Below are 23,284 nucleotides of genomic sequence, written 5' to 3'. Positions count from 1 at the left end.
GAAGCCTACTACAGATGAAAGTAAGAAAAGAAAAGAAAGCAAGAACAGAAAACCAAGCCACAGGAAGGGAAGTTGACAGTGTATGTTATGAGTTCTTATTATGAAGGTGCAGTTTGTAGTAGAGTTGTATGGATGTGCTTTTAAGTTATGTATATTACATATAACAGGAAAAAGTAAAATAAAAAGTGCTGGTAAGTATGAACCTGAGATTTTAAAAATATTTGTTTTTTTAAAAAAGCTGTGATTCCAATTTAGGTAAACTCAAACTCCCTAAAACACGATAACATATCATATCTTAAATATTGTACTAAAATATTTTATTCATTACTCACACATTGGTTCTAGTTCTATTCTGTGTAGCTAACTCCAGTAAGTCTCGATCCTAGATAATGTGATATGCCTTCGACTATTTAAAAATGATTATCCATTTTATGTCTTTGTTTACCCAGGCCAAATGTTTGAGTTCTGTTAGTAATTTTACATATATTATTTTTTCTAGACTTTTCACTTTAAATGCTCTTTACTGAGCATTTTTTATTGAACAATGGTACCTTAAAAGTGCTCAGTATATTACAGTGTGGCATGATAAATACAAAATGTTTTTTATTATAATTATGTATTTAAGTTCTCTATACTTAAATAAATAATGACATGCCTTGATTTACTCAATACAGTCGTTTATGCCTATTGTCTTGGTGTAATAGATCGCCCTTCACCCTTTTACCTTTAAAATGGACTAGCCTGGAAAATATGTGATTATTCTATTTATAATCTCATTGTTTAGTTTTGTGTGGTTCATCTTATTTCTATTCTTATCTATAGCAGAATCTTCTAACTCATAATCACCTTTTGAACCCCTTCTCATCTAATTTTCTATGTCTGTTTATATCCTCTAACTTCTCACTGCCTAATTCCTCATTCACATAGACCATTTCTTGTCATATCATCCTTTATAAAATTCTATTTTATATTCTCCTCAGGGAGTTTCTATGCTACTCTCAAGTCAACAGGTTGATAAAACATTACTTGAGAGCATTTAGATATGTTCTAAGCTAAGGCTTTTGAATATGTTTATTGTCCAAAACAAATGCTTTGAGTTCCTTTTGTCCTTGACTCCTTTCAGAGACTCAGATATTAGATTCTAAATAAGCACTATTAATTGTGAAACACTAGCATTTGAACAAATGTCCATTAGTGCAAAAAGATATGACCCTGTTTCTGATTAATATCCCATATCTTCTTTTCCTTATATATTCCTTATCAGTAAGTCCTGTCTCTAAGTGTTCATGCTAGGTTAAATGTTTAGAAGCTGTCCTTTAATACAGTAAATCTCATATAAGGCTAATATCCTAACACATCTTCATATAAGAAACAAAAGAGTGTAGGTACTTGAACTAAGCAAGATTGCTCAGGAACTAATGAATAAATAATGATATTGCATGAATAATTCAAGATGAACATTGGATGCCTCAAACAATCTTTGTCTGCAAAACAATAAAATCTTTTAATGTGACCATGTGGCATGCAGTACAAATAGAAATGGGGTTAATTGTATCCTTGGAAGCAGGTATTACACTCTCACATTCTGCCTCTGAATGAGGATTTAATGCATAGGTGAGGCCTTAGAATAATAAGAATTATTCTAATACCCTGCTTGGAAAAGAGTACAAGATTTAATTCTTACATAGAGAAAGGACTCTGACTTTATGTTTGCCATCATCAAAGAAAACATATCCATACAAAGAAGAATCAATCACAAGACAATGCAAGGAAATACAGGGTACAAAATATCGCAGCTTTGCCACTTACTAACTGAGATTGGGTCACTTGACCTGCTTGCTCTCAAGTTACTCAGCTAAAAACTCATGGCTGCAGTGACCTTTAATCACAAGGTTTCAGGCTCCTTGAAGGTTACTATAGATTGTTACAGTACTGTTTCCAAAGGTAAAGAGAATTTTATATCATGGTTTCTTTAGAATATCAAGTGACATGTCAGTTTCAAGAAATGATTATAGAGTATATAGGAATTTTAAAACAAAAAAGTTCACAAGTAAGCCAAATACAACAATAAAAGTCAAGTTGGGAGACTTTTAGGACTCTACAGAGAGTTAATAGTCTCATTCAGTTTACATGTCCTTACTCACACCTGCCATCCCATTTTCCAGAAACTTGGACAATTTTTAATTACTTGAACTATGACATATATGAACTATGTGACTTTACTTCCTAAGTCTAAGTGTCCATATCTATAAAATGAGTTTGAGTGCTATCTTCATAGGGTTAAGATTAAATGAGGTAATATATGCAAAACTTACTATGAATATTAACTATTATTGTTTTCTAATAAACATACTCACCATCCACTCTTATGAATTATCATAGAAACATAACAAAAACATATCCCACTTCTATAGTAATCTAAGAAATATTTTTAAATGAAGTGCAACTTTTTTCCAATTATATTAGTAAAGTTTTTAAGCCACTTTCAGAACTTGTAAAATTATTATGAAATTGAAATTTCAAAGCTTTGCTGATGAATCATACATAACAATTTTTTTAAATAATTTGGTGATCTATATAATTAATCCTATAAAGTTTTACAAATTTTAACCTAATTTAGTTCTGTAAATATGGAAAAAACAGTAAAATGAGAAAAGCTAAGGACATCTGTCCATTACAATATGATTTAAAATAGTGAAATAACTTCATAGTTACTAATACAATAAAAATTTAAATAAAATGTATTTATTTAAATATAATAATAAAAATGACATCACAACATGAGAAACTGGAATTACAGAATATTATTGTGTTATCACTTCAACTCTGTAAATAGCCATATGAAAAAATACTGACAGTCAAATAATAAAAAGTGCACTATTTTTGTTATCTAAATAAGATTATAAATGATTTCTATTTTTCTATTTTCTAAAATTATTTTTGTATGTAATTTTTATGTAATAAAATTAGTTTTAGATTCTTTGAGAGGAAAGATAATCTGAAAATTTTGGAAAATAATAATCATTTATATTCTCTGCAATGATGTTTTTAAGCACTTTCCACATGTCAGACTCTGAGCGAGTTTTCCAGTGGTTAAAGGAGTGCTTTAATGAATATGAAGTGACTTTTTAGCTGAATCATTAGCCAAAATTTCCAAATGCTTACACATCGCTTTCTTTTTCTTAAATTCCAGGTAGGAAACATCTGGAAATAAGACTATCCCCTTAACATTGTCTTATGTCAGATATTATTAATAAAATTTGTCTAAAATTGGTCCTCACAAAAACTATAAGCAAAATAAATAAATAAATAAAACTTTTATCATAGTAACATAAAAATTATATTTCAGCAATCTGCATTAGTGAGGTCACCTCTTGGAGGAGATAAAGTCACAATTCAATTGCTAGTCAACAGATCTCCCAGTGTGGATTGCCCTAAACACCCTGGATTCCATTACACTTTCAGAAAACTTAGGAGTTCTAGACTAATACTGTTTCATTAAAAAAACAAAAACAAAAACAAAAAACCCCACACACTTCATTATGCTATTTGTTTGCTAGCTTTTTATGATGAGTTTTTGGAGTTATTCAGACTAATTATACCCTCTATACAGTGGAGTAAATTTTTTTTCTCTAAAGCTTAACATGTAGCTCAGTACTCTGAAGCCTCTGTGTATTTAGTCCATGCTTGATCATATATGCACTAATTACTCATGCCTCACTCAAGCTTCAGCAGGCTGTAGAAGATTTGTAGTTAAACAAAACTAGTGATTAAGAGCCGATTTGAGATAAAAAGAAACACAACACAGAGGATGGATGAATGTAATTCCTCTAGGGTTTCCACTTTTACCAATAATACATTGATTTTTCCCTGTCTACTTTTCATTTTACTTCAGGTACTTGACAGTTGAAGTCTAGCTTTTTAAGCAACTTAACTATAATTTAGAAAATAAAGTAAGAGACAATAGGAGGCATACATATGTGTGTACATGCATATTATATTTATATACAGACATAATATATTAACAATGCATGCAGTAGTCCAATGAATCTTTGCGATGGTTAATTCAAAGATTTACTTTGAATTAAAGATAGCTCCATAGTATCTTAAAGAATTTATTTTAAATTGATTCTAACATGGGTATATACTCTTACACCAACAAACAGGTTTTGTTCATGTCTTGTAATTACAGACAGTGTTGCATTCCTTTTTTTCTTTCTTTCTCTTTGCTCAATTGACTAAAACAAACAAATAAACAAAACTTCTTCCTTACACATCTGAAAGAAATATTAGGTTTCTAGCAGCGAGTAAAACAAGAGAGATGTATCATGGACTGTAAAACTGGAAGTAAAGAGATTCTCAATTTTCTGTGGCATTTTGCCATCAAGAAGTGCTATTATGGGTACCTATAGACAAGATCTGTAAGACTCAGGGAGGTTCAGTCTCATGCCTCATTTCAGACTCTGTACATTTGAACACCTATTGGTAACTGGATTCAGAATTCATTTCACTGTGCTTTGCTGTTCCTGGAAAGGAAACTGGAGATCTTTACTCAAACAAAATTCAGATATGAAAATTTTTCCAGCATTAGAATCAGGTTGTGCAGGTAAAGAAGAGAGTCTGTGAACCTCTCTTAATTCACCCCTTGGCTTACCTTGATTTGGGAATAAATAAGACACATTTTGAAAATTTCAGTGTAGCTTGACCTCCTCATTTTACAGATGAAAAAACTGAAGCCCAGAAAGATTAATAACTTGCCTGAGTTCACACAAAATTTGATTTTTATATGAGACCTACAAAAAGCATTTCTTGAGATGTAACAGTATTAAAGTCTGGCACAGTGGTAGAATCAAAAGAACATTGTGCAGGCATCTATCACACCATTCCCAGTCAGATCATGTTTAATCCACCTCACACCAAGATGCTCTTTCTTTTTTAAAAAATGTTATCATGACTACTTTTTAAATTACATTTATTGGGGTACACTGGTTAATAAAATTTTATAGGTTTCAAGTATACAGTTAACCAATGCATCATATGTGTATTACACTGCATGTTTACCACCCAAAGTCAAATCTCTTTCCATCACCATATATTTGACCCCTTTTACCTTTATCTACCACCCTACCTTCCCATCTTCCCTCTAGTAACCACTCATGTCCAGGAGTCTCTGTCTTGTTCATTTGTTGCTTTCAGTTTTATATCCCACATATAAGTGATAGCATATGATTCTCATCTTCTGTCTAACTTATTTCACTTAGCATGATCTCAAGATCCATCCACGTTGTTGCAAATGGCAGTACTTCATCTTTGCTTATGACTGATCACTTTTATTTTTGAAGAGCTCAGAATCCTCTCTTTTTGCTAAATTCAAGAAATAAGAAACATTACTATTAACGCTGTCTTTCATGTAACTGACAAAGCCCTCATAGTTTTGCTGAAATATGTTTTATTGTGTTAGATCTTCATAAAACTGCATGCTCTATACATGGTCTTAGAAAACAGTTGATCATTATTTTCTTCGTGAGAACCCTCGGTCTACTTGAAAACAGTAATTATTAAATCACTCCCGAAAGTATTTTACAGAACTTAAAACCTATATAAGGTATTTTTGTTGATTAGTCATAACATTTATAGCTTTCTGATAAATCTCTTACTTTTAAACCTAACTAATATTTTGGCTATAGAACCTCAAACTTCATGCCTTTCATGAAAGAGCTGGCTATTGCTTAGTACGATGAGTGATATCATTGCTTTGCGATCAGAACATGCTTTGCTGTTTCTGTACCACAATAGAACATGCAACACGAATAAAAAAATTGTTTTAATATTTTCACTTGAATACTTTTTATTAGTTATGTCTCATGTAGTTTTACTAGTTTCTATTCATTATATCTCATGCATCTGACCAATCTGGTTTTTATTCTTGACAAAACCAAAACCTGTTTGTTCTTATGGAAACAATTTCTTTTTATTCCCCCAAGTTCTTTTAGAGATTTAAAATCTCTTTAGAATCTCTTTGCACATGGAATCTACCAAGTATGAAGCATAATATGGCAATTGAGTCTCAGCAGAACAAGGATGTGAACCTGAACAAATCTTTAAGAAAGCTGACTTCTAATTTCAATCCTGTCATTCCTTCCCTATATAATCATGGACAAATCATGCAGCATTTATAAGCTTCAGAATCAATGGCCTTAAAATGAGTGTTTTTGGCAAGATGTTTTATGTATTATCTACAAACTTCCACCTTTTATAAATGTATCTTCCAAATTATAAGTCATACCCAGACTAGGAACCTGATGAGGTGACTGTTCTATTTTTCTCTCCACACAGACATTTATATACTAATTTCATGTTTTCTTGAATCATTTGGAACAGCGAATGTGAACTTTCCCCACAAATGTGTACATGGGTGGAGTACACGCATCTTATGATAGAGGGTAGAAAGATTAGGTAAGTAAATTTATACGTAGAGTTGCACAATATTTTCTAGATATATAAATATACATGCACAGAATGTGTGTACATTGACTGCATGCTCATACATCCTTCTCTCATTAACTCTCCTAAAACTCATATTCACTTGAACCAGAATCAGAACATGACAGCCATTTAAGTGTACACAGAAGTCAGCAATGAGGGAAAGTAAATAAATAAGAATCTCTAATCAAATCCTGCTTCAGTGTTTGTGCATGAAACAAGCCTGGCAGTTCTGTGGAAACTTTTATTAATTTTACTACAAAATGGATAAAAAGTAACGACCTCTTACTGTTAGGATAGTTTTGCTCATTTCACATTAAGAAGCAAAATTTCTCTACAGTGTAAGTTAGAATATCGTGTTAATGAAATTATACTAGACTTTGTTTTAAGTGCATATATTTTAAGATAGAGTTATATGACAATAGATATAGTCAAAAGGTAGCATTAATCTAAGGACATATTTTTACTAGCTAATTTTTTTACACAGGATAGAAGAAACATTGAAAAACCAAGCATAGGAATCTTATGACAGTTACAGGAAGAAATAAAAAGAGGGAAATTTTAGTTTATTCACTTTGTTCATATTCAAACAGCTTTTACAAATTTATATAGAAGCCTTGAGGAATATGGCTAATGTAATATTTGGGTGTGGTAAAGGAAAAATAATATTTTTTAGAGATCCAAAAGTAAGACATATGTTAGTTGCATGTTTGTGATGTTTTAGTACTGACTATAGTAACTACTGAAATTCAGTGCCCTATTCGAAATCATTAATCCTTTAGTTAGTGCCTTTAATGGTAGATATTTTAAATGGTAATTTAAAGATTAAAGTAGCCATATTTAGTAAAAATCGTCATTGCAATGGTTAATTTTCTGTGTGAACTTAGCTTGGTCATGATATCCAGATATTTGGTCTAGGTGTCACTGTGAAAATATTCTTTAGATGAGATTAACACTTAAATCAGTAGACTTTTTGTAAAGCAGATCACCCTCTATAATGTGGGTAGGCCTTGTCCAATCAGTTGAAGGCCTTCAGGAATTAAAGACTGAAGTTCCCCAAAGGACAAGAAATTCTGCTTCCAAGAATCCTTTCACTCAAGCAACAACATTGACTTCTTTCTGGATCTCCAACCTGACCACCTGCCATGCAGATTTTGGACTTGCCAGCCTCCTCAATCCTTTAAGCCAATTTCTTAAAATCTCTCTCTCTCTCTCTCTCTCTCTCTTTCTCTCTCTCTCTCTCTCTCTCTCTCTCTATTTCTCCTCTCTCTTTCTCTCTTTCTCTCTCTCTTCTCTCTCTCTCTCTCTTTCTCTCTCTCCCCCCACTTCCCTCCCTCCCTCCCTCCCTCCTTTCCTCTACCTCCTTCTCTCTCCCTCCTTCCTACCCCTCCTTCTCCTTCTTTCCTTCTTCCTTTCCCTCAATTCTATTTGTCTGGAGAATCCTGACTAATGTAATCATATACCAAAACCTAGTAAAAATCTTCTACTATACTCTTAAGAATGACACTACCACTTGGGCAAATTAGGCAGTTCTACAAGAGTGGGTCCTCCATGGGAGAAAATCTGTCACTAACTCCCTAAGGATGAAATTTGAGAATTGTCAGAAACATAGTTAATTATGATTTTTCAAATGAGCCTACTGTGTAGCACAATTTCAAAAGCAGTTAGAGATTTATTTAGGGATTTATGTAGAATAGTTTTACATCTTGAATTGTATCTAAAATAAAATGAGGAATTATTAAAGAATGTGAAGCTTTAGCATAATTTATACCAATGAGCAATTACTCCATCATTCTATTTCCGGCCTCTGACTCTTGGGTGGTCTTCATGGTAAGGTTCCAAGGAGAACGGCATTCAATAAACTAAACTAGAGTCAAAATATTTCAAAGAACCAGAAAATAAAGATGTTATATTTATACTAGAGTATAAACAAATAGATTATAAACAAATGCCCAAAGACTAATAGATATTAATTTAAGGTAATGTACTGTCACACCTTGTCTTCTTTCATGTGTCCCAAATGTGAAACTTATGGCGTTTTCTGTTTTTAGTTCTTCTGTCAGTTACAAAAAACAATTGTAAATATTATTCTTTTATCTCCGAATCTTAGTTGATCAATGTTATACATTATCTACATGGAAGATTAGAAAGTGAAGTGGAATAGGTTACTTCCCACTTTCACTATTCCCTTGCTTCAAGTTTGGTTAATGACACTATTTTTAATTTGTCAAGTAGCTATACCTATAATTTAGGTCATAAATCAAATCTCTATTTTTAAAAAATTTTTCCACTTCTGTCATGTATCTATCTATATTCTCCACTTCCTCCTCAGACACATTTCAGTTATATGTATGACTTTATATTGTCAAATGTTATATTACGTATTTTGTTTTGTTACTCTTTAATGTCCATAGACATTGAAAAACCACATACATTACTTATAATGTTATTGCTTTATTATTTATTGGAGAATCAAGTAGTATATATAATATATTAAATATTTTTAAATATGCTGTATTTAAATATGATTTCTATTTGATTCATCTTGGGCAACTCTGTTTGCCTGCAATTTTATTCTTATTCTCCTTGTAATTTTTAAGACAAGGAAATTGCCTTTCCCATTATATAACTGAGTGTCCAAATTCTTAATAGTACTTTTTATTTTTATTTCCTTCCTTCTTCATGAAAATATTCAACTAAGAGGCCTCTGACTTCTTGTTCTCATTTATATTGATTACATTTCATACCTGTGGCCAAACCTTTGGTCTGGGATTTCTTTGATATTTCCATACCATTTATATTTATTTTGTTTTTCTGGGTGAGTTCCATTTCTTCATGGATTCTATGGTATTGACTTCTCTGGATTCCTTATTTAATTTGTTGGAGGACATCAAATAAGATTCTTAGTATGAATGTGCTAGAGTACCATTTCTAAATTGTTGAATATTTGAAACTCACTATTTTGCATTCGTACTTGATTGAAGATGTCATAGATACTTCTCAGTTGCATTTTCAATTATCTGCAACTCTATTCTTCAATGGCACACTCAAAACCTTCAGCTCATTAACATTTTACTCTGTCTGAATTCATTAGCCCATCCTTTTTTATCTACTGTGGGTCTCATGATCCATCATTTTAAGAACATTCTTGCCAATAACCAACTTCGAGCTTTGGTCTTTTCATTACACTTATTTATTGAAAATCCAAACCTGTATGATTCTTACTATTTTTATTCTCTGTACCCATCCCTGAGAATCTAAGCATAAGTGGAGAAATTTATACAATAGAATATATTAGCGTTACCATAAATATCTTAACGCTAACCTAAACTAACAATTTTTCAATTCGCATTCTGTTTCTTTGGTCATATTCTTGCAGCTGGATCCTTCCCCCATAATTACTAAACATGGTCATTGTTTCTCATCTTAAAAGATAAAGTCGATGTCTCTCTTGAGCATGAATTTTTTTCTTTTCAGTCATCATATTCTCATCTTTGCTGAAGCCTTCTTTTGTGTGGATTTCAGGTTTCTCAACTGTTTTCTACAGTAATATACTATCTGCTTTAAGTCTTTCAAAAATTAATTACAGTCTTTGGTCTGTTTAGTCTCTTCACTTCTATTCTTGATATTATGTATTTGGTAGATTTTTACATTCTCAATGGAATGTATTTTTGGATTTAAAAAATGCCTGTTTTCAGCTGATTATCTTGTATTTGAATATTACATTAGCTTGCATCAGTATAGACTTAAGGGAGATAAGGAGATAATTTAGATCAGACATTTATTCTTTAAATGAGGAAACTGGTGTCACAATAAATTTGTGACGACATGATGCAATTGAAGTATTTATATTAGGGTTGCTTTCAACTGGAACTAAGTACAACTAAAGAGGAATGAAAATTTAGATTACTATGATGAAAATATAATTTTTTTAATTTTTTTAAAAAATGTAAAAAGTTATGAAAAATGATAACTTTGGTTTCCACTTTAGTATATGGAGGAAACAAATTTCTACTCTGTTTTCCCTTCCTAATACTCTTTGTTTTTCTTTAAACATTAAGCAAGTCACAGAAAATTTCAGCTTAACCAGGGTAAATTAAACTAGTATCTCTTCCCAATAATTAGTTTTCCATTAGTTTCTTGTATATTTTTCAAAATAAGCTTTGAAAAGTATTTGAATTTGAAAATTTTGATTGAAAAATTATATAATTCAGTAAAATGGGTGTCATTGGTTATTTTGAATCTTGGTATTTACAGGAGACAGTAAAATAATAATAAGAACTTGAACACGGTTTATACAAAAAGTAAAAATAGTACCATAGACAGAAAATTTTACTAAGTAGCATGTAATTAAATGTGGTATCACTTTGGTTAGAATAAACTTTATATGATTTCTCATATAGCATAGCTGTGGTCTAGAACTTGGTAACTCAGCTTCCTGCTAAGCCTACTTGTTATTTCATTTTAACAGTTAAATTATCTGCAACTTATTGACTATATCAGGGTCTGTGAAGTAATGATGAGTTTTTCATGAGGCTTCATAGGAATTTAAAAATTTTAAAGTAATATTTATTATTCTAAGATTATGAGAATAACTAAATTACTAAAAAATACATAGCAATAAAAGGCTTTATTTAGATTATTGTATTATACATATTTTTTGTAAAATATCACTTCTGTGAATAATTTTGGAGTACAAATTATATGATGGTAATAATTTAAAAAGTTGCATCTTGAAATACTCTTTTAGTTTTACACTAAATGCTGTTTTGAAAATTGGCACTTTATAAAAACCCAGAATATATGCTGGCACTTTAATTAAATTATAACTTTATTTTTCCTGGTTTCATTTTTAATATTACTCAAGAATATTATTTTTATTATGTAATAATTAATATTTTTTCCAGTGTACTGTAAGTTGCTTATCCAATCAACATATGTAATGGAACTATTCCTACTGAATTGGTATCACTGCTTAATACCCTAGGAACCTTCTGAATGTTATCTTTAGTGACTAATGAGATACCACAAAATCTAGGAGAACATTTGGTACTTGAGTCACTAAAACATTATGGATGAAGTCCAAGTCTTACCCAATTCCACACTATGGTTAATATTTCCATTGAGGGTCCCTTTAATCAGCTTCTCTTGGCATATATAAAATCAATCTATGAACATTCATGATTGTGAATTTGATAATGAAAAAGAGGTGCCTAAATTGCCTAGAACAACTTCTGGCTGACATTTCACTTTCTATGGTAATTTTCTGTCTGCCTCTGGCACCTACACCGATAATTGAACCTGAATACTTGGTCCAGAGTAGTTAATGAACATCTGAGAAAAGAGAATGAAAGTGACTAGAAGTCACCTATCATTTCATAAAGTGTCTTTTCTTTAAGGAGATACTACAATATAATTAACTCAAAAGTATGTCTGTGACATAAAGAATTTATACAATTCCACAATAAAAAAACAAACAATCCAATTTAAAAAATGAGCAGACCTAAACAGACACTTCTCCTGAGGAAACATACAAACAGCCAACAGGTATATGAAAAGATGCTTAACTTCACTAGCTATTAGGGAAATGCAAATCAAAACCACCTCATACCTGTTAGAATGGCTATTCAACAAAACAAGTAATAACAAGTGTTGGAGACGTTGTAGGAAAAAAAGGAATTCTCATATATTGCTGGTGGGAATGCAAATTGGTACAGCCATTATAGAAAACAGTATGGAGATTCCTTAAAATTTAAAAATAGAATTACCGTATAACCCAGCAATGCCTCTTCTGGGTGTCTACCTGAAAAATATGAAAACATTTATTCATAAAGATATTTGTACAACTATATTCATTGCAGCACTATTCACAGTGACCAAGCCATGGAAATGACCAAAGTATCCTTTGATAGATGATTGGATAAAGAAGATGTGGTATATATATACAATGGGACATTACTCAGCCATTTTAAAGATGAAATACTGCCATTTGTGACAACATGGATGGATCTTGAGAATATTAGGCTAAGCAAAATAAGTCAGACAGAAAAAGTCAAGAACCCATTGATTTCACTTATATGTGAGATATAAACTGGAAGCAACAAAAGAGCAAGACAAACAAACAAAACTCACTGACACAGACAACAGTATGGTGATTACCAGAGAGAAAGGGAGAGGAGGAAGAGTAGAAAACGGTAAAAGTGTCAAATACATGGTGACAGAAGTAGATTTGACACTGGGTAGTGAATACGCAATGCAGTAAAATACAGATGATGTATTTTGGAAATAGTACACTTGAATCTTATATAATTTTATTGACCAATGCCACCCCCAATGAATTTAATTTAAAAAAAACACAGCCAGAAAATTATACTGCTTATCATGACATGAAATTGAACCTCATAGAAAGTATTTTCTTGCTTCCTGGCCAAGATCTTGAGTATATTGGTGACTTTACCCGATTTAAATACTTTATGTTATGGTACCTAAGATGGTGCAAAATATTTTACATGACAACTTTTTTAGAAATTCTTTTAAAAAATTTCATAGCTAACTACATTTTCTTTAGCTTTTAAATTTTTAAACAATTTAATATATAAGATTTGATATTTTAAAAGACACATTAATCTTTGTTTATTTGTCTTTAAGAAACTGAATATTTGCATCCTCCTAAACCATCATCTCAATTTTTTATTTTATTTCTTAGATATAATACTTATTGTTCCCAATTTTTAAAATAATATGTTAATTATATTACTGTTACACTGGTGTGACAGGAGAGTACTGTCACAGGAAAATATAAGAAAGTATTAATGTGTATGTTAAGGTAATTTAAGAATGTTAATATTCTCTCTCTCTCTCTCTCTCTCTCTCTGTCCCTGCCTATCCATATACACTTAATATTGTATGTGTATAATGTGTATATTATATATGTGTAGAAAAGATAGAGAGAATTAATGTACATATTTTATGTATGTATATATATTTATATATGTTGTCTTAGAGAGATAAAAGATAAAAAAGAGATTAAGGACTTTTCTTAATCTATAATGACCAAATAGCAGATCCTAGACTGAGTTTCTGTGTTCCAAAGTCTAAAGAATTCTTTTTATGCCTTGTCTTTTTTTTTAAGACTAAGTAAAAACATATTAAATAAATTGAGAGCTCTCATTATTTTTGGTCTTGATTACTGTATTTAATGTTATTCGATTAACATACATATGTATGAAGTGAGTGATTTAATGATCTGTTATTTTCAAATTTTTGTGACTTAAAATATTACTTTATTCACAATTAATGCGACTCTTAGATATTTTAAATATGGTCTTAGAATAGAAACATTATGATATTTTAGTCTAAATCACCTCTCACTCCAATATGGCATTTCCTTAAATCAGCATTATTAAGAAAACATTGTAAATGTTTATGATGTGATAAGATTGAAGTGTTTTTCTTCAATAATGCATTCCTTAACTTTAATAGAAATTGTAAGTGAAGAATTATAGCATTTCATATTTTATTTATGTATATGTATACGTGTGTGTGTGTGTGTGTGTGTGTGTGTGTGTGTGTGTGTGTGTATCAGAATAAGTGTTGATAATTTTTCCAAGGTGAGGTGCATATTTTTTTTCTCTTGTTTTGTCTTTTTTACCTTTGGAGATTTGGTAGTTCCCAGAGGTGACAGAGCTTAAATATTGTGAAGTAAGTAAATAAATGATAGAATTAGTAGTGGTAACAGGTATACATGTCACTGATGATTAACTTCCATGTTTACATTTTGACATTTGACCTCTTTGTGAATTATAGGTCTATTGTCTAAAAATTAGGAGGAAGTCATTTACATCTATGCAAGTACATTACTTAAAAATAACTATTGTCAGTGTCGGTGATCTCACTTGGTTAGAGAATAGTAGTATCAAAATGTACATTTGTATAGTGTTTAATTAAGGTCAATAACTGACCAACCTAGGAAGAAGGGTGTTGATAGAAAATATCTCTGAACTCTAAATTATCATTAAAAGGCAAAGAAACTAAATGCACATTTTTCTGACATCCAAATGGGCAATAGGTATTTAAAAAGATGCTCAACATCACTAATAATTAAGAAAATGCAAATCGAAACCACAATGAGATATCACCTCACACTTATTAGAATGACTATCATTGAGGAGACAAGAGGTAACCAGTGTTAGCGAAGATGGTGGAGAATAGAGAATCCTCATCACTACTGGTAGGGATATAAATTCGTTCAGCTACAGAAAATAGTACAGTGGTTCCTTAAATTAAAAATCGAACTATCATGATCCGGCAATTCCACTTCTGGGTATATATCCAAAGGAAACAAAAACAGGATATTGAAGAGATATCTGCCCTCCCATGTTCCTTGAAGCATTATTTACAATAGGCAAGATATGAAAACAACCTATGTTTTTGTCAATGGATGAATGGATAAAAAAGAGATGGTTTATATATATATTCACACACACGCATACACACACACACATATACAATGGAATATTATTCAACAATGAGAAGGAAGGAAATGCTGCCATTTGCAACAATATGGATGGAAATTGAGGATATTATTCTTAAGTGACATAAGTGAGACAAAGACAAATAATGCATGATCTCAGTCATATGTGAATCTAAAAAACTGATAGATGTGGTAGCTGAAGCTACAATGGCAATTATATTGATACAATATATAAATGTATCAAATTAACACCTGTATACCTTAAACTTACAGAATGTTATATGTTAATTATACCTCAATAAAAAAAGTTTCTAGGAAATGAGCAAGACATTTCACAATGGCTAAACATCTCACTTTCAATTCCATGTTCTATAAGAGGAAGTAAAAAGATATTTATGAGTAATTTAGAGCTGGCAGGTTTTTGTTACTGGACATAACTTATCAAAAAATAGTTTTAAATGAAAGAAGTTGAAGTAATAGTTGTCTTCATTTATAAAATACAGCAGCTGGAAACTTCATAGGTCTATAAATTGTTATGAAATTTATATCATATGTTGCCTTTTCTCCTGACCTTCAAATGCATTAGAATACCACAGCACTTCACAATTTTTTGTTTATTATTGCTCCCCCTAGAAGTCTTTAGACATTTTAATCTAATCTCTCTATGATATTTTAGTGTACATACTGTATATTATGTACTCTATGTGTATTCGTACTTCATACATAAAAAGAGTGACATTTTTTTCAACCCCTAAATAACTATTGCCCCTTCTTGGCAATATTATCTCCTTTGAGAGTCCCTAGAATAACTCTAAACCTGAGAATTAAATTTATTTTCTGAAGCATCAAAACCATGAATATTTATTTTAAAAAAATAATTCAAATTATACTATTAAGATTTTAAAAAATAATTTCTTGCCCTAAAATAATATCCTGTATAAGATTTTCACAAATGGATTTCCATAACATCTGGTTCCATTATGAGTGATATGCAAAATGGCCAAAACATCTAACTGAAAACTAAGGCTATTATTTTGATATTAAAATTTCCCCAATAAGGTTTTATTCCAACTTGACTATGAAAATGGATGTTGGGTGGCTTTGTTTTGAGATATGCATGAGCCTAATTATTGTCTTTCCCGTCTTCCTCCTTTAGTAAAAACTATTTGATCCTATACACACAGCAAAGGAAAGGAGAGTTTGATAGAAGTTTAAAACCAGAAGAAAGTTATCATCAGTGATGATTGAAATACATGTGCCAGATGATATAAACAGGGAGGCTGGTAATTATTTTTTATTGTAAAAATCATTTCTGCAGTTCCAGAAATCTAAGACAGGCAGACTGTGGTTGTATCATTAACTGGAAACTCCTTTAGTTATTGAGTGGGGTCAGAAGTAATCTCTTGTTGTGGCTTGTGCAACATGATGATCACTGGAGAGGCACTAATATAACACTTAATGAGGAAAACGATCATTTAAAAAGTTAAGTGGCCAGTCTCCATCATAAGCAGAGATGCACTTCCAATACAACCCTACCATTATTGTTACATTTAAGTATTCATCCAAATTGTAATTAGGTTTAAGTATCAAAAAAGATCATATTTAAAATTATATTTTAGTTTATATGTTGTGTTTTTTCATAAAAATCAAAATAAAATCATAGTAAGGCACTATTAGTACTTTTTAATTTTATTAAAATATTTTGCTGAGAGAAGATGTATTAAAGGATTTAAATACATAGTCAAATGAAGTCATTCCTAATGCTACATTAAAGTTCTAATGTTTAATAACTTAAAGCGGTTTTTCCAACTTCATAGAGATAGACTAAAACTAGTATTGCCCAGTTCAACCATGATAAACCAGAACGTCCATTCTTAACTTTCCTTCATATTGAGTCAGTTGCCAAGTATTAATTGAGCGGTTACACGATACCAGTAAAATAATTTAATTTGTCATTCCTCCTTTACTAATACATGGTTTGCTGCAGAAGGCATGGGAGGACTCTTTCTCTCTCCACCATTTTGACAGCTATGAGAGAGGGACAATGGCAAGAATGTGCATGGACAAGTCATAAAGAATTGAGAACAATGAAAACAAGAAGGAAAATTAAATTGATTTTTTTATGATTATTTCCTCACGTTTCTCACCTGTCTGACTTGAGTTTTCTGCCCTGCTTTCATGTCTGAATATAGCCTTCTGGGAGAAGAGTTTGAAATGAGTTCTATTAGAAAAATCTTATCATAGGAGTACTTCATTTAAGACAGCAATTAGTCAATAGAGAGCATGATTTAAATCAGTATAACTTAAATTGAAACATATATTTTCATTAAAAAACTGTTATGGTACAGATTAAGTATTAATCTTTTGATATATTAATTGTCCGTTATATACAGAAATGATTTTTAAATCACTCAAATTCACTTTGCAACATTAGAAAGTTAATAAATGGAGATCAGGATTGAAAAAGAGAACCTTTGCCTCATTCATTTTTTAGGATGTTCAGATTATGGAGAGCTACAATTGGAGAGGGCTCTAATAGGGAAAAATTTTAAAAAAAACTTTGGATAAGAGAGGCTGCATTTAAAATTAATCTTTGATATTTAATATTATATAATCTTTTATAGGTTACTAAACATATGTAAGCCTCAGTTTCCTCACCAGCAATAACAAAACAAAGAAGAATAGTAAAATTATATTGCTGGATTTTTATAGGAAATGTTCTATAAATATAAAGCATCAGAAAATAATGTATGAACAAGGCAGCCAAAAAGAGCTTTATAATACAGAGTCTGGGATAGTCTGGTACCCGTAGGGATGTTATGATAAGTAAATTAAGCCAGTGTGTTAGAAAATAGAGATTTTAACTCCTGGTAGCTGCCTATATTATTTGCTAATTTATCCATCCACCCATCCAGTTCACAAATACTTTGAGGATGATGTCTCTGAGCTTTGTTTCAGTGAGAACAACCACAACATCCGACTGGAGTAACACAACAAAAGCTTATTTCTAATTTATGATATCAATCTGATGTAGGTCTGGTAGTTTTCCTTGACTGTTCTCCAAGCTATGCCTTTGAGTTTGAGAGTTGTGTTCAAGTCCTGTCTCTGAGGCATGACTAAGAAATTACTTAATGTTTTAAATTACCGGTTCCATCATTTGTAATTTGAGGACAAATATAGGAGCTATCTAGAGAGAAAATTAAATGAGATAAGGTGTTTAAGTATTTTGTACCAAAATAACACACATGAGCACAATTACTGTCAGTCGTTATTTTTCTGGAAACAGCCAGGGTGAAGGGAATGATAAACCCATCTGGAGTGTCTCAAGGCTTTCTTTCACTTCTAATCTTTGTGGAAGCAAAACTTCAGGTTCACAGTGCACCTCAACTTCTTCTGCTCCCTTTGTCTGCAGCTTCTGGTGTCTGATTGTCAATATGAAAAGCTTCATTCTCTACTCTTGTACTGTATTTTGGATATGCTGTCAATGATCCCTCTTGTCATGCCTGTTATTTCTCGGGCAGGCCAAGCAGACTCTGGGATGCCTCGGCTTGACTGCCTTTTCTTCCTTCAGACCAACTTTCCTGATTTTTCTCCTCTTCATCCAACTGGGGAAATCACTTTGGGGAGTTTAAGCATCTCAGGCTTTGTCTCTCGATCAGAACAATCTTAATGTCCTGAATCATCTTAGAGGATCTTTGCCTCAGGTTCCTGCCACCTTCCTGAATGAGGAAATGAACAAGACCAGCCCTTACGCTTTCCATCTCCACGTATGTAGGGAGCCACACTGGGAGATCTACCAAGCTTTTATCCCCCTCACAGAACTCCCAGCCTTTCGTTTCCAGTTAGCAATATGGACCTGACCTGGAGGAATAGGGGGATATTCACCCTTGTTTGCCTCTTTTACTCAGACCAAAAATCAAAACAGAAACTGAACCGAACCCAAATTAACAATTAAAAAAAAGAAACAAACAAACAAAAATCCATGGTAGAAATTCTACAAATATGGCAACACTTTCTGGGAATCTAAAGGGGTAAATAGCACAGATTGCGATACCTTCAGACAGTCTTACACAGCTTTCATAAAGCCAAATTAGATTAGTGTTATATGAGAAAGTAGACTTTCAACCTTCCATCAGAGAGTACAGCTCTGTGAGGAGAGCTGCAGTGTCTTATTCCCTATGTACCCCTCACGCCTTGCTCAATGTTTGACACATAGTAGCTGCTTGATACATGTATGTGTTGCACAAACACTTGCCAAACATTTATCCTCGCTTGTTGCCAGGCAGTGTGGTGAGCTGTGGGCCATACGAAAATCAGCCTAGTGACCACATATATAATAATCTTTTTAAGAGGAGTAGTTTTACTTTGAAAGTTGGATTTCCAAAAATATTTTATGATATAGCAGAAAAAATTCACTGAGGGACATCTAATTTTTAATAGTCTTAACCTTCAAACATGGAGGATGAAAAAGAATAGTAAATTGTAAAAACAATTTCTAAGGACTAGAAGACTAGCCCACAAATGAATCAAGTTTAAAATTAATGTTTTCACTACAGCATGACATATTTTTTCACAACATTTTGAGTTATTTTAAAATAGAGGAATTAAACCATCCAAACAATTACTTTGAGATGTTTTTTAAAAGTTGTATTTCAATTTGCATCTTGCTAATAGAAGATAATAGTGAGAAAGCCCAGTTCTAAGACTGTAGAGTAACATAAAATATATAGTTTTGCCCAGTGGTACATTCTGGCTAGAGATCATTCAATAAAAGAAATGAATATATACGAAAAATGTTCAGAGATAATTATGCTAGTTTTTCAGCCTAAATACCTTGGAATTTGCAAAGACAGCTCATAGACAAAAGGGATACCACTAAAATTCAGTGCAATAGATTTCTCCATTCGAAGTGACAAGAACATCTCTCTCAATATTACTTAGCTAATGAACGAATAGATCTGCTGTGAAGTTCCTAGGAGGCTCATTTTCTTGAGTACAGTAGTAAAAGTTAGCTGATGAATGACCTAAACTGCTTAATGTTTCTCCTTATAACTTCTGAGCAGCAAGGCGTATCCAGGCAAGTACTGAAGGAGTTATCCTCGGGAGGCCTTGGTGTCCTTGCAGGTTGTCAGAGGCAATGAGCCAGGTTTATTTCAAATGGTTCCTTAAATGAACATTTATTTTGTGCCAGTAACGCGTTTTTGATTAATGGCTCCTTTTGACTAATTTGCTTCCCAAAATAGCCCAATAAAGGACTCGTTTAAAACATAATTAAAAGCATGTTATTGCTAGTAGTTAATACTGATTAAAATAGGCATTAAGACAATTATCGTTGAAGGAAAGTAAGCACCCCGTAGTTAGTATAGAATTCATCCTTACTGTTTTTATGCATCATATACAGAAATGGCTACATGGCAATTTAGAGAAAGGGCTCATTCTTTGTGGAATCATATCAAAATATGTTTCTATTTTGTTTATTTTAATGAATGGTCTTTATATAGGTAGGGTATTGATTTTTTTTCCTTATGGGAAACATTTATATACTAAGCTCATTTTCAATCAATCTGAATTGATTTCAGCTGTACAAGGGTAATGCTCTGCTATTCTTTATATTAATGGGATATAAGTCCTTCTTTCTATACACTTTCAGTACACAAAACTCTTAGTTACATGATAGATTGAATGCAATGGATGTTTTTATTACTTTATTTGATACTTTTGATCCGTTTTCATATTGCTTCTTGTTCAAATCATATTCTGTTGTGGTGTGAGAGGAAAAAAAAAAAAAAGCCCTTAAATGATTTCCGATTCATTTTTCTTTTAAAAAACACCTTTTAAAACAAGCAACACTGGGAATTAATATATGAAATAAGCACATTAAAATTTTGTAACAAGTTCTGTGTTTTGTATTAAGTTATGACTTCTCAAGAATTGTGTAGGTAACATGAAAAGAGCATGTGTTTTGCATGAATGATTATTTCATTGAAAATAAAAATACAAAAAACTGACCATTTTTATGACATTTCTTTCTAAAAATAATTTTTCTTATGATCAATTTTATACTTAAGTCTAGCCTCTAAGTTTTTGTGACTCCTCAAAAAGGCATATGGTGAAAATAATGGAAATTCGGTTTTGGTATACTTGACTACAGTAAAACTGCCGTTAGAGAATAGATTTATAACAAGTCATCTTAAAAATTTAGCATAAAGTATTGCAGAGATAAAACTACACAAACAGATTTGATAATTTGTTTTAATTTCCCATTTTGCTGTGATACTCCCTGGATAATCTCACAAATAGATGGCACTCCCCAGGCACTTTGGCCAAGTGCGTTCATCAAGTGTGATTTGTCTTGTCCTTCATGGATCCAAGAAGGGTCAGGAGTCACTACGGTCACCAGAGGCCAGTTTCCAATCCTTGTAAGTCTGGCGGAGATAAAAATTTTGAAAACTAACAACAAAAACAACTTATGAGGTAGTATATGTTCTAAAATTGTGGGGAGCAAAAAATAGAACAAGGACAAGGAAAAAGCTTTTTGTCATATTTGATATAAATACATTAATTTCATTCTACATAGGCTTGTTACATTTTTTCCTGGATGATTCCAAGAGCTTTGGAAAATGTCTGCTTTTTTCTACTTTGGTGAATCCCTCACACTGCCATCGAAATTATGGTTCTAAATGCAAATACGATCTCAACCTGTCCCTAGGTAAAATCTCTCCATGATTCATATAGATTCCTTTTGACAGGGTATAATTCTTTAATTATCTGACCTCAACCTATATTTTTAGTCAAATTTTCTTATCTGCTGTCTGTGGACATCATGAAACCTTCTCACAGTACTGCACTACTTTTCTCCAAATATGCACTTCAATGTACATCTATACTTGTATGTAAAGGTCTCTCCTCATATTCACTCTGCTTGAAATGATTTTTATTCCACATTCTCCAAAGGTCAAGACTTCTATTCAGCTTCAAGCTGCCAAGTTAGCAAATAAAAATAAAAGACATCCAGGTACATTTGAATTTCAGGTAAATACCAAATATTGTTTTTAGTATAAGCATATCCATGCGATGATTTTACATACTCCCAGTTATAACTAAAACAAATAACTACAATAAAATTTTATATCTCTCCTATAAGTAAGTGTTTGAATTTTGTGTTCAATTTTTAATCACATCAGGTAGTGTAAACTCTGGTACATAAAAGATAATTCATAATTTTTACCAAATAAAAATATATTGCATTTTATGTATTATTAATATCATGTTAACATACATAGGTATTTCTAACAGTGATTAAAAATGCAGGTAATACTATGAACTGTCAAATCCACTTAGATTAATGGAATAACCACAGGGACTTGGCAACTACTATACAGCATGGACTGGATTTATTATGTAGTAAAGAGTTCTGTCTAAACAATTTAGCTGTGACATCTGATTTAGTCACCCAGTGCCTCAGTTTCTTCATATGTTAAATGAGGATAATGAAAATGGGGATAATAAAATGTGACTACTAGGTAAGATTTAATGGGTTAATAGATGCAAATATCTCAGGAGTGTATGTAGCAAGTTTTACATAAAAATGAACCTTTATATCAACTTCAGTTGCAGATGTCAGCATCAGTGATCTTAAAATATCTACAAATATAAATGTTTCTGAGTCTAAAGTAAATGATTCTTTGTGTCTTTTTTTATCCCTCCTGGTCCAGTCTGTTCTCTTCTCCCCTCTGCTCTAAGTCCCAGGACATCCGTCCATATTGACATCAACAGGCCACCTTCCCTCTGGCTTAAGGTGGAGTCAGCCAGTGGGGAAACTGGCAAGAGACTAAAGGAGGAGAGTGTGCTCAGGGAATATATTGCACTGGCAGCCGTGGCTGACGGGCTTCCAGAACCTGAAGTCAGCAGATTTGGGCAGGGTCCTCTCCATATGGCACTCGCTGTCTCTGAGGTCTAGAAGCCACCTCATTTCCTTTACCCCTCAGGCCTGAGGTTGTTGTGATTTTATTCTTACCAGTCCCAGGGGGCTACTCTTCCTGAAAGTTACCCTACACTTCGCCTATATCTTTGAAAAGAGTTCATTTATTAAACTCTTAAATGTTCCCATCCATTTCCTACAAGGACCCTGACCAAAATGTACAGTTGCCCCTTGAACAACCTGGGGATTAGGGGTGCTGACCCTTGTGCAGCAAAAATCCATGTGTAACTTTTGACACCTCCCTAGTTTCCTTCAGTATCTGTGTGGGAGGAAGGAATTGGTTCCAGGAGCCCCGCAGATACCAAAATCTGCAGAAGCTCAAATCCTCTACATAAAATGGTGTAGAT

Source organism: Pteropus alecto, unplaced genomic scaffold, assembly GCF_000325575.1.
Source record: "Pteropus alecto unplaced genomic scaffold, ASM32557v1 scaffold3, whole genome shotgun sequence".
In the NCBI taxonomy this organism is placed as follows: Eukaryota; Metazoa; Chordata; class Mammalia; order Chiroptera; family Pteropodidae; genus Pteropus; species Pteropus alecto.
The sequence above is the reverse complement of the archived record's forward strand: the minus strand, read 5'-3'. Positions refer to the sequence as shown.